This window comes from Gossypium hirsutum, chromosome A02, assembly GCF_007990345.1.
Source record: "Gossypium hirsutum isolate 1008001.06 chromosome A02, Gossypium_hirsutum_v2.1, whole genome shotgun sequence".
NCBI classification, from domain to species: domain Eukaryota; kingdom Viridiplantae; phylum Streptophyta; class Magnoliopsida; order Malvales; family Malvaceae; genus Gossypium; species Gossypium hirsutum.
Window position 1 is genome coordinate 47,902,331 of NC_053425.1, and position 12,215 is coordinate 47,914,545.

A 12,215-nucleotide genomic window follows, 5' to 3' on the forward strand; every position below is an offset into this window, starting at 1 on the left:
AAAACTAGAAATAATAATAATTAGTAATAATAATACGTTAGAAAACAATTAATATGTTAATAAAAATAATAGTAATGAAAATAATACTAACAATAATAATAAAGAAAATAATAGAAATAAAATAATAGTAATAATATTAATAATATGTAAAAAATTGAAAATAAACGAAATAGGACTAAATCGAATTAAGAACAGAATTTTGGGGCAAATTTAAGAAGAAATAAAGGGAAAATGACCAAAATGAACACGCGGGCAACTCCGAGGGACCAAAAACATAATATTCCCTCCTCCTAAAACGCAGCGCATGGCAGAGGACTAGATCACAAAGCGCGACAAATTTCGGGGCCTAATTAGGAAATATTAAAAACTCAATTGCGAAAACATGAAAAGGCGGAAGGACCAATCGCGCAATTAGACTATCAAACAAAAAACACGTGAATCCTAGGGTAAGACGGGTCGGGTCGGATCGGGTTAGGCCAAAATGACGTCGTTTTGGGGTTAAAGGGCAGCCCCCAAAACGACGTCGTTTTGGAGGGCTATATAAGGCCAATTTTTGACAAAAAAAATTATTTTGAAGAGAGAAAGAAAAAAAAGAAGGGAGAAAGAAGAGAGAAGGGAGGGGGGAAGGAAATCTGGCCAGGGGGCCGATCACCGGCCGATCGTCGGCCGCCATCCGTCGCCAGCGCCGGCCAACACGTGCGGTGGCCAGAAAAGGTAAAAATTTACTTTTTTTTATTTTTTTGTATTTTTTATTTATATTTTAATATGTTTTAATATATATATAGGTAAAAAAAGCTTAAAACCGAATTTAAAATAGAAAGAAAAAAAAAGAAATCACCTTAGGGTTTTTTAAGCTTTTAATCCTTTGATCTTGGTGTTTTTGTATGCCTGAATGCTATTTCTATATTTAAACGCTGATTAAATCACTATATTGAATCTAAAATTGAATTTTTTACTTCTTGTTTTTGTGTTTTTTCTTACTGCCAAAATGAAAGGAAAAAAAAAGAGAGAGCCCCCTTTTATTACATTCGAATCTGGCCTTTATAGTCATTTCTATACAACATTTTTTAAGTTTCTTGCCATTGCTCCTTGTTGTCTGCTCCCATTTCTGCATTTTGTTCTTTTTTGTGCCTTCTTTTGCAGGTTTTGGAAATCAACGGGTGTGTGCACATGCAGGAGTTGGTGGGAGTGTCAGACGCGTGGGGGCGTGGTGGCCAAAGCTGAGGGGCATGCGGCGGCTGAAAAGGGGCTAGGGTTTTTTGCTGGAAAATGTTTAGTGATAGTGGGCTAGGTTTAGGGTTTGTGAATTGGGTATGTGTAGTTTGGTTTTGGGCTTGCAAGGCCATCGTAAAAAATGACTATTTATTTTGGGTTATTTGTAAATGGACTGGGCCAAAATTGGCCTATGACATAAATATCCTCCTCAAGTTCTCCATGCAAAAATATAGTTTTTACATCTAACTGCTCAAGCTCCAAATCATGCATGGCCACAATACCAAGTAAAGCTCGAATTGAACTATGCTTAACAACTAGGGAGAACACATCTGTGAAGTCTACTCCTGGAATTTAACTGTAACCCTTTGCAACAAGCCTTGCTTTATTTCTGGGTTCTTCAACTCTTAGAGTCCCTTCTTTCTTTTTAAACACCCATTTACAACGAACAACCTTTTTACCTTAAGGAAGTTTCACAAGATCCCATGTTCTATTTTTGTGGAGTGATTTCATCTCCTCTTGCATAGCAAGCATCCACTTTTCTAAGTCTTCACAGCTAACCTCCTTAGAATAATTAGATGGCTCTTGATTTGCATATTCAGCCACATTTAAAGCATGAGCAACTAGATTAGCCTCGGCATACTTCTTTAAAGGTTTAATTTCTCTTCTAGTTCTGTTTTTGGTGATAGAGTATTGTGGTGAAGAAGCAACTCTATTCTCAATTGTTGTACTGGCTTGAGGAGTCGACTCTATATTAATCTAATACTCCACTTACTTTTGATTTTTTCTTTATTGGAAGAGTGTTTAAGAGATAAGTTAGGTAGCATAGCAGTTTAATCAAAAACAACATCTCTGCTAATCACAACTTTTCTATTTTCAAGACACCATAATTTATACCCTTTTACACCATTTTTATAACCAAGAAAAACACATTTTATTGATCTCGGTTCTAATTTTCTATTATCAACATGAGCATACGCAGGACACCCAAAGATCTTTAAATCAGAATAATTAGCAGGATTACCATACCATACCTCTTGTGGAGTCTTTTTCTCAATTGTAACAAATCGGGATCGGTTGATTAAAAAACATGCAGTAGAGGCTGCTTCGGCCCAAAATGACTTTGGTAAGTTAGCATTTGACAATATACATCGAACCTTCTCCATGATTGTTCTGTTCATTCGTTCTGCAATGCCATTTTGCTGTGGAGTATGGCGAACTGTCAAGTGTCTCGTGATCTATTCTGACTTGTACAATCTATTAAACTCATCAGAACAGAACTCTAAGCCATTATCTGTACGGAGGTATTTTATTTGTTTTTTTGTCTGTTTTTCAATTATAATTTTCCAAGACTTAAATGCAAAAAACATATCGCTTTTCTACTTCAAGAAGAACGCCCAAACTTTTCTAGAAAAATCATCAATAAAAGTTAGCATATAATTAGCTCCACCTCTCGAAGGCACTCTGGATTGCCCCCACAGATCAGAATGAATATTCTCCAACATTTCCTTTGTGTTATGGATTCCTTTGGTGAACGAACTCTCTTTTGCTTTCCAAAAACACAGTGCTCACAGAAATTCAGTTTGCAAATTCCTTACCTATCAAGAAATCCTCTTTTACTTAATTCTTCCATCCCACTCTCACTCATATGGCCGAGGCGCATATGCCAAATTTTAGTAATATCATCATTTGACAAGGAAGAGGAAGCGACAGCTGCATCACCAGTAACAGTAGAACCCTGCAAAACATATAACTTGACAGTCTTTCTCTACCCTTTCATCACAACAAGGGAATCTTTGGAAATCTTTAGAACCCTACTTTTAGCTGTGTATCTGTACCCTTTTGAATCAATAGTACTCAACAAAATTAAATTTCTTTTCAATTCTAGAACATGTCGTACGTCACTAAGTGTTCTGACAACTCTATCAAACATCTTAACTTTAATTGTTCTAACACCTATGATTTTACACGAAGCATTATTTCCCATCAAAACAACACCTTTAGACACTGTTTCTTAAGTTGTAAACCAATCCCAATTGGGACTCATGTGGAAGGTGGAGCCTGAATCAAGTATCCACTCCTCGCTCATTTTAGAATTGTTGACTGAAGCGACTAGAAGTTCACAATTGTTGTAGTCTTCTACAACATCAGCTTCACTGAAATTTTCTGGTTGTTTTCTCTTTTGATTCGCAGCCTCCCTTTTAATCTTGTTCTGTAGCTTATAGCACTCAGATTTAATGTGTCCTTTCTTCTTGCAAAAGTTACAAGTTTTACCTCTGTTTGAAGACTTAAATCTACCTTTAGATTTACCGTGAGGATTCCGTTCCTGTGTCCTTCCACGATCATCATCAGCATTCCAATCTTGTCTCCCACAAATAATGAGACCCTCTCCCTGAGAGTCGGGTTTAACCACAAGATGCTTCATCTTATCATACGAGGTCAAAGAATCATAAACCTCATCAACTGTGAGAGGCTCGCGACTATATAAAATCGTGTCTCTAAAGGTTGAATAAGACCGGGGCATCGAACAAAGTAGAACCAACCCTAGATCTTCCTTATCATATTAAACCTCCATGGCCTCCAAATTTGAGAGAATTTCTTTAAACACTGTTAAGTATTCGTGTATAGTCGCACCTTCCTCCAAACGAAGAGCATAAAGACGCTGCTTTATATACAACTCACTTGTTAGAGTTTTCGACATACATATTTGTTCTAGCCTCTTCCATAATGCAGCGGCGGTCTTCTCTTTCATCACATCCTGTAAAATTTTGTTGGAAAAATACAGATGTAATTGTGTTAACGCCTTTTGATCCTTATGCTTCTTCTCTTCATCTGTTAATGTCGAAGGCATCTTATCTATCCCTAGCAGGGTATCCTCTAGATCTATCTATGCAAGAACTGTTTGCATCTTAATCTGCCACAATACAAATTTGGTGTTGTGATCCAACAACGGAATTTCATACTTCAAAGACACCATTATCGTGATCGAGATGAATAACCTGAAAGCTCTGATACCAATTTGTGAAAATAAAATAAAATAAAATAAAGATCATACAGATTTTTACGTGGAAACCCTTTCGGGAAAAAATCACGGGCAGAGGAGAAGAAAATTCACTATGTCGAATTTGAATTAATACAAGAGGAATAGACTATGCCTATTTATAGGCTTGTAAAGCCATATTCTAGTAAGAGTGAAACACCTTATTCTAATCAGGATAAAATAGATGGAGTTTAATAAGGTTTAAAAAACCTTATTCTAACATAAAATAAAAGAAGTGTAGTTTTATATGGATTTTACTTTTATTTAATTTTACCAGTGTATTTTATTTAAATAAGGATTCGAGTCATTTAATTCTAACAGCCTTTTATTTTTTATATTAAATATCACATATTTTAATTTTAAAAGGATATTCGGCCATCTAGGTTCAACGAGAAAGTCGAAACCCGGTAAGTTGGGACGTAACTTCTCGAATCTCTAAATACTGAACATTGCCTTATTTTTTAAAAATTTCTTTTTTAAATAATAACAAGTGTAATATTTAAAACGATGGGTATTTATCTTATTTGAGGTATAATACGACAATGGATAAATATCTAAACACGGCTCGGGACGTGATTATAATGAAATGAAATGGTGATGTATAAAAATGGATCGATGATATATAAAAAACAAAAAATGTCGTGCTAGTGAATGGCAATAATGTAACTACGACAGTGATAAAATACCAATTTGTAATGACGATTGCAATGATCGTATTATAATTATTATTCTAATAATAAAAAAAATCGAAGAAAGGTAAGTGATAATAATAATAATAGTAATAATAATAATAATAACAAGAAGAATAAGAACAATATGTGTACAAGTGAAAAAAAATATAAATAATCTAATTTTTGAAAGTATAAAAAAGGTAATAAATAAATAGATGAATAGATGATAATAAAATAGTAATAATAGATAATAAAATAGTAATAATAATGCAGGCATGAATAAAATAAATAATTGATGAAAGAAAATAAAAAGTTAAAAAAATGGAAGAATAATAAATGAATACAAGGATTAAAATAAATAAATAAATAAACAAGTGAATAAAATATAAATAGATAAGTAAATGAACAAGCAAATGAATGAAATAAAAGGAATAATGAATAAATAAACAAGTAAATAAATAAATGAATAAATAAAAGAATTAAAATAAAAAGGGTTTAATTGTAACTTAAATGAAATTAAAAGGATAAATTGAATAAAATAAATAACAAAGGGGTTAAAATGTAAATAATAAAATAATTAAAACAAAATCAAAGATTAAAATGAAACGCGCAAAAAGGAATGGAGATTAACTGGGAAAATATCCCAAACCCCACTAAACGCGCCATTTCCTTTGGCAAGTCGAGGGACTAAATTAAAAATGAAATAAAATTGAATGACCAAATTTAAAAGAAAAAAAAGAAATTAGGGTCAAAATATAATGCGCGCAAAGGGACGAGGACTAAATGAGAAATTATTCTCAGTCCTACAAACGTATCGTTTCGTGGTGGACTGAAATGAAACGAAGCCAAAATTGCAGGGTAAAATTAAAAAGAAAAAAAAGGGAAATAGGATTAAATTGAAAATGGGTGAAAAAGTGGAAGGAACGACAGTGCAAATATACCCTTTGTTGAAAACATGTGGATCCTCTGGAGCGGGTCAGGTCGGGCGTGGGTCAAGGGTGAAACAACGGCGTTTTAGGGCTATTGAAGCCAACCCTAAAACGACATCTTTTTTGGGGTCTATTTAAACCAAAATTTTTACAAAAAAATCATTTCATCCTTAAATAAATAAAAAAAACTCCCAAAAATCTCTCCCCTCTCCCTAAAAAAACCCAGGTCCGGTCTTGGCTCCGGCAAGTCTCCATCGCGATGGCGACCGGTCGTCGGCGACAGCTCCACGGTCCACGACGGCCAAAAAACGCAAAAGTCTCTTTTTTGACCCCCTTTTCGAAAAGAACCCAAATTTGGGGCTTAAATCCCCAAAAAATCTAACCAATGCTCGGCCATGGAAAAAGAAACCGAAAGGTTTCGCCGTTCTCCGATGAGGCCTTCGTTGGAACCTTAAAGGGTTCCTAGGTTCCTCGAATCGGTGGAAAATGACCAACGGTAGCGGCGACGACTACGTATCTCAGATAAGATTTTTTCTTTTTGTTTTTTTTTTGTTATTTCGAAAATAAAATAAAAAAAATAAAATGCTACCTTTGGGTTTGAAATCTGATTTTTTTTTGTATTTCTTCGTTCAGTGTGTTCATAAAAAATACATGTAGCGATTATGGCTTTTATAGCTGAATTACAACACTTTAATTTTTGTTTTCGCTATTGTTTCCATTGTTTCTGATTTCGTTTCTGCCTTTTCTGCTCTGTCTTCTTTCTTTGTTCTTTTTTTTTGCAGGCCTTGGTGAGGTCAACGGAGGAGAGAAAGGCTGACCTTTGCCATTTTGGTGCAAGGCCACAGATGCATGTCAAACTTCGGGTTGCGAGCACACTGCGGAGGCATGAGAAGGGGGTGCGATGCACAAAGGAGGCTAGGGTTTCTGAAGATGTTTAGGTTTTTGGGTCATTTGGGCCATTAGGGTTTTTTTATTTATTTGGGCCATTGGGTCATATTGTAAATGGACTGCTTTCTGACTTACTTTATTTTTTAGTTTAATTTTTGTTTTATTTGTTTGTAATATAGGCCCGGGCGAAATTGGGCTATTACAATGGGAAATCTGAAAAGTGGAAGGAATAAATTCCTAAAATAACAATATATGGACTAAATTTCAAATTTGTAAAGAATACAGTGATTTATTGTATTTTTTAACCAATATTTAAAAAAATTAAAAAAGTAAATTAATTTTTAAAAAAAAACAAAAAAGCTTATTTTTTTAATGAAAATGATTTGTAAAATATGAAAAGTTAGAAAGATATTTTAAATTTTAAATTTGATTACTGAATTGATTCTCTTTCAAATTCGTTGTTCTTTTTTTTTCAAATTTTAAAAATAAAATAAAAATATTTTCTAAACCTTTATGAAGAAATTGAAAAGAAAATTAAATTGTATGTACAAAGATTCGTTCACGTAATCATCTGTTTGCCACTTCAGTTTTTTGGGGAAGAAATCTTTTTTCTGATACGAGATTGCATGGTGAGCATTAGTTGTATTTTCTTAAAATATTGTAATTCCAAAAAAAAAAAAGGAATTTATAATTTGAAGATGCTATCATCAAATCTTTCATAATAACATACAGAAATTCACCAATGCATTTAAAAACGTCTCAACAGAATTTGTTCAATGCAAAAAAAAGGCTAAATCATTTTTCTTTTCAAATATAGCAGGCAACTGAGGTGAAATAATAAATGAATGATAATATTATGTAAGGTTCATTCATTGTGAGACATGGGATTCTTTCCCCATCGTTGTTGCCGGTGGTTTGAACTTTCAGATCTGTTTCCCGAAGATGGTCGATTCTCGGACTCGATCACTCGGACATTTTCTATCATTTTAACTAAGTCTGCTATTTTCGGTCTTTGATCCGGCATCCTCACAACGCATGTCATTGCTATTTGTAACATCTCCACCATCTCTTCCTCTATGTTTGGATATCTCATCAGTTCAATATCGAAAACCTCAGCTGTCCACTCTTCTCGAACTACCGAATGAACCCATCTGACCAAGTGGATGATCTCGTCGCCACCAGTAGTATGGATAGGGGACTTTCCGGTTAGGAGCTCAAGTAAGACCACTCCAAAGCTATAGACATCAGAAGGTTGCATAGCTTTTCTGGTGTCGGTAACTTCAGGGGCACGGTAACCAGCAGCACGGGAGATGGAAGGGGCAAGTGCACCCATTATAGTTGATAGTCCGAGATCCGATACACTGCCGTATTGTTGGGAGTTGACGAAAATGTTGGAGGACTTGATGTTGCCGTGGACAAACTTGCCACCATTTTCTGTATGGATGCGGGCAATGCCTCTAGCTTCCCCGATTGCAATTTTCATTCTGGCATCCCAATCTAGAGGGGTTCTAGTCTCTCTTTTTTACCTGAAAAGGCACTCATCGAATTAAGAAATCGAACATATGCCGAGGATGAACCATCTTAAATCTTTTTTCACATAACACTATCAGAGACGGTGGTCACTAAAAGTTTCTCAGAAAATCAATGCTTCAAATTAATATATGAACAAGGGGTCGTATAAAGCAACATACCGTGTAAGATGGAAGAAACGCTTCCCTGACTGTAATAATCATAAACCATCAGCCTTTCATCTTTTAAGTAGTAATATGCTTTCAGCTCGATGACATTCAGATGCCGAATGCTTCCAACAACCTCCATTTGTTGCTCGAACTCCCGCTTCCCCACACTAACCTCCTCCAACCTCTTCACTACCACTGTTGTTGCATCCTCTAGCACTACTTTATAGGAAATACCATAAGTTCCCTTCCCTAGTACTTCAGCAGAAGCCTTCAATAAGTCCTCCAAATCAAATGTATAATTACAGCCCTCGAAAAAGAACAATCTATTATTTGCATCCTGACTCCTCGAGACCGCTTTTTCCGGTGACATCCCTCCGGCTTGCAACTTCTGCGAATACACATCCTCATTCTTTCTTCTTGAGCAGCCCACGATTACAAAAAACACAAACGCCACAATTGCTAGAATGCAACAAGCAATTATTATTCCTAACAATACAGTTTCTCCAAGCCTCCTGGACTTCTTAGATGTCGGATACGGTTCGCCATAGGGTGCACCAAAATGTGACGGATGAGGAGGGATTCTTTCGAAAGAAACGTTGTTACCTTCAAATAACGAACTAGGGAACCTTAAAAGCGACTTCGGAACAATACCGGTGAGTTTATTGTTGGACAAGTTTATCTGTTGCAAGCTAGGCAAATTCAGGTCAGGAATTTCACCAGAAAGTGAATTGTTTGCAAGATCCAACGCCTGGAGGTGAGTCAAATTTGAAAACGAACTAGGAATACTCTGGTTGAACCGATTGTTGGACAAGTTAACAATAGTTAGATTCCTCCAAACCGAGAAATCCACAGGCAGTGGTCCGGACAAGTTGTTGTATTGAAGATAAAGAAAAGATAAGTTTCTAAGATTAAAGAAATCAGAAGGGAAGTGACCACTTATACCATTGGATCTAAGGCTTAAAACCTGCAAAGCTGAGAGATGACTAATGGTATTGGACGGAATTGGACCGTGTAATCCGATTCCAGGCAATCTAACAGCTATTATCCGAGAGCCACTAGCATTGCAAGTCACTCCAGTCCAGTTGTTGCATACTGGGGAAGTCTGATTCCAGTTTAGAGCACGAGAATGGGGCATCTTGTTGATAAAATCAAGCAATGCTTGCTTATTATCTTCAACAGGATCTGCATTTCCTTGAAACAAAACCAAACCCAAGATGCAAATCCAAGATAGAACATACAAAACTTCCATCTCGCTTACAAAACTCACTTTACACACACCCTGAAGCAAAAAAAAAACGAGCTGTTTCTGCTACTTCTCGGCTCCCTTTCTTTACATCTATGGTTTTTAAGCTAAAAAAGCAATAGAGAAGAAAAGACAAAAGTAAACAATTCAAAAAACTTTAAAATAAATTAGAGAGAAACATAATGTAAAGTGAAAAAGGGTGAGATTCCAAGATAATTGTCGAAAAAAGTAGTGGCGGATTCTGGGGATTTTCACATTAAAAAAATGGAAGCTTGCTTTGAAAGAGGTGTCTTTAGTCAAAAGAGATACATTGCCTAGAAACCCAATTTCATTTCTTTAAACCCAAAAATAGTACTAAATTAAACTCTATTACAGTATTAAACCTCCTAGGAAAACCCAGCTTCTTTCCTTTTTGTTCTTTGTTCTTTTAAGCTTTTCATCCAAAAAGTTGAAAACTCGAATACAAAGGTGAATTCAAATCAAAATCCAAACCAAACCCAAAATCAAACTACCTCTAAAGAACTACTTTTACACTTACCTCATTTTTAAAATCCTCAAACTCCTCTGCTTCCAAGCTCACTTCTTTGCTTAGTTGAATACTTCTTGAAAACCCTGCTTTTTTTTTTCACTCGCCGACCAAAGAAGGAGAGAAATGATAAAAAGCAAAGGCCTAATAGGGTGAAAAATGCAACTTCTTGTGATGATTTCTACACGGTTAAAGTAGAATCCAAAGCATGTCAAAATGGAATAGTAATAATCATTAAGAAATAGATTAAAAGAAAATGGTGAATTTCTTTCTTTTTTTTTAAACCCAGAAATTTGCTAACTTCAAACTCAAACAATGGAACCAAAGTAAACGATTTGAAGCCAAGAGAGGAACAAAATAAGCACATAAATAGTAAAAAAAGTGAAGGTTTTTAATTTAATTAGCAACGGCTATTTTATTTTATTTTTTGGGGTGGTGACATTAATGGAGAGAATAAGGAGGGTTTTTTATAAGGTAACCGACGGCAGGAGTAAAAAAGAGAAACAAAAAACCGTTGTACTAAAAAGCGGATTTGGTGGAGAATGACGTGGGGACTTACAGATGGTGACAGGTGGGCCAATCATATTAAATTTATGATGGTGAATAATAGATTAGAGGTAGGTGATTACTGCGTCACTGTGGTGTCGCTCTATCCTGTCGTCTGTTTACGATAATCTATAAATGAGGGGTGTGGGGCCCAAAGCGTTTAGAGGAGTACTGGGCGTTGGTCTGATTTTGTGAACTTCTTTTTGGCCGTTCGATTTAATCAATTTGGACGACGCCTTTGGGCCTTCGTTTTTGTCCTTTGACACCACATTTTGCATAAGCAGTACATATAAAAATGATTATTATTTTATTTTTAGAAAATAACAGGTTAAACAGAACTGAAATAATTAAAACATGATTTTTTTTTTGTAATTTTGCCTATAAAATTAAAATATTTAATATGGATTGCATTTTATCTCTGTTAATATCAATATTATTATAGTGTAAAAAAACATGAGTTCAAAAATATTTAAACCTATTTATATTATATAAAAAATCATTGTTAATATATAAATAATAATATAAAAATAAAAAGTTAAAAAAGTCAGCAATTTGGAAACTAGAAATACTTATTTGATTTTGACTAAAATAATCAATGTTTTTTTTTTGGATAAATTACATAAAGAGGGTAAAATTTTAATAGCAATGTGACTAATTAGACTTGAACTGAGGCCATACATGTGGTGTGAACACCTTAATTATCAGACTAACACATAGAAACACTTTCAAGACTGATCATGCAATCGAATTGGTTAGGTAAACAGTTTGTTGGTTTAATCAATTTGACTAATCCAATCAGTTTGTGTATTTCAATTAAATAAAATGTTTAAAAATCATAAAAAAATAATATATATTAAAAAACGGTTCAATTGTTAATTTAATCTGTCTGTATTAAATCGCAAGTAACCAATCAAATGCCTTTCTTCGAATCAATACATTGACTAATTTCTAATCTGATCAATATGTTTGGATCGATTCAAACTACCATTAAAAATACTACCCTAAATTTGAGTCGCATTCATTATAAATTATACTTGAACTCTATTCAAATTTATTTGTATTTAAATCTCATTAATTAACTATTACTTTTAAAAATATTTTTTTAACATTAGAATCTAAGATTTTTTATAAAAGAAAAATATGGCTTATGAGTACGAATATTTATTGGTATGGTAAATTATTATACTTATACATTTCTTTTAATAAATAATAATAATAAAAACCATTTGGTAACAAATTAAAAATTTGCATAGACTTAATTGCGAACAAATAAAAAATTATTAGAGTAGTTTAGAACCATGAATGGCTGGTTCATATAAACTTCATGCCTTCATCTACTTGCAACAATAAAATTTGCGCTATATTCAATGCATTCATGGTCCAACTAAATCGATATCACACATTCTATACTATTTTTAATTAGAAAATGAAAATGCTTAATCCTTGAAGTAAAATATAGATTTTTGTTACTTTTTCCATAC

At 34.2% G+C, this 12,215-nt stretch overlaps 1 pseudogene; it reads right to left on the reverse strand.

The window, feature by feature from the left end:
- Positions 1–7,467: 7,467 nt before the first annotated feature.
- On the reverse strand, positions 7,468–10,622 carry LOC107951156 (probable inactive receptor kinase At4g23740; annotated as a pseudogene).
- Positions 10,623–12,215: the final 1,593 nt, after the last annotated feature.